This window comes from Ovis aries, chromosome 5 (assembly GCF_016772045.2).
Source record: "Ovis aries strain OAR_USU_Benz2616 breed Rambouillet chromosome 5, ARS-UI_Ramb_v3.0, whole genome shotgun sequence".
Taxonomy (NCBI): domain Eukaryota; kingdom Metazoa; phylum Chordata; class Mammalia; order Artiodactyla; family Bovidae; genus Ovis; species Ovis aries.
In genome coordinates, this window is record NC_056058.1 from 83,318,772 (window position 1) to 83,320,286 (window position 1,515).

Below are 1,515 nucleotides of genomic sequence, written 5' to 3' on the forward strand. Positions count from 1 at the left end.
AGAGTGAAAGTTTCTGAGGCAGGAGTGGGATTGGGATTTAAATGGCCAGCAAGGACTCCTAATGACTTTGGAAACAAAATACAGAGCAGTGGCATGAAATGAATTCTATATTTGTGAAATGGAAGGTCATTAATGATACTTAACTTGTAAGAAATTTAGGTTTTATTCTGAGTAAGATGGAAATGGTGATGGTGATGGTGAAGTCGCTCAGTCGTGTCCGACTCTTTGCCACCCCGTGGGCTGCAGCCTACCAAGTTCCTCCGTCCATGGGATTCTCCAGGCAAGAATACTGGAGTGGGTTGCCATTTCCTTCTCCAGGGGATCTTCCCAACCCAGGGATTGAACCTGGGTCTCCTGCATTGGAGGCAGACGCTTTAACCTCTGAGCCACCAGGGAAGCCCAAGATGGAAATAGTGGAAGACATTTAATAGATGTAATATGCAATAACTTATGTTTTAAAAATTTGAGGATAATGATCTCTGTTTTGCAGGAAATAGACTAGTCTACAATGGGCAAGGACAGAGGTGGAGAGACAAGTTAGAAGATTTTTTAAGTAGCCTATCAGGCTCTACCATCCATGGGATTTTCCAGGCAAGAATACTGGAGTGGGCTGCCCTTTCCTTCTCCAAGGGATCTTCCCAACCCAGGGATTGAACCTGGGTCTCCTGCATTGCAGACAGACGCTTTACCATCTGAGCCACCAAGGAAGCCCCCATCAGATAAGACATTATGGTTTATTTACCAAGATGGCAGTGATAAATGTCTTGAGAAATGGTCAAATTCTTAACATGGTTTGTAGTTAAAGGCCACTGAGTTTGATGTTGGCTTAAATGGGAAAAAATACATGAGTCAATAATTATTCCTACATGGTTTTCCTTTTTCATAAGCACCTAGAAAAACTGAATTTTCTTTTATTGCAATGAAGAGTGATGTAAGAGAAATCAGATTGGACATCAAGATCAAGAGTTCAGTTTGGGACACTAATTTTGAAATACCTAGGAATTAAAGCGGAGATATAGAAGAGGCATGTCTGCATGCGTGCTCAGTCATGCCCAATTTTTGTGACCCCATGGGCTGCAGTTCACCACACTCTTCTGTCCATGGAATTTTCCAGACAAGAATATTGGAGCAGGTTACCATTTCCTCCTCCAGGGAATCTTCCCGACTCAGGGATCAAACCCACATCTCCTGAATCTCCTGCATTGGTGAGCCCATAGAGTTACCTGGGGAGCCCATAGAGTAGACAGAATGATACAGATGTATGGTGTTCAAGGAGGAAGCTCAGACTGGAGATATAATTCAATACCAAAATCAAATGACATTAGATAAGAATGTAAAGGTTAGAACATTGATAATCACATTAGTCCAACTTTAATGATGTAAAAGTAAAATTAAAATTTTACACTGATGTAAAAGTAAATTAAAATTAATTTTAAAAATCCTGGACTGAGAAAATCAAGGATCTCAATATTATCAATAAAGTACAATATCAAATATTGATGACTGAATATCGAT

At 40.3% G+C, this 1,515-nt stretch overlaps 1 non-coding gene across 1 annotated transcript; it reads right to left on the reverse strand.

Moving 5' to 3' along the window:
- Positions 1 to 324: 324 nt before the first annotated feature.
- Positions 325 to 396, reverse strand: TRNAW-CCA (transfer RNA tryptophan (anticodon CCA)). The gene has a single exon. It is a non-coding gene; the product is annotated as a tRNA-Trp (tRNA).
- Positions 397 to 1,515: the final 1,119 nt, after the last annotated feature.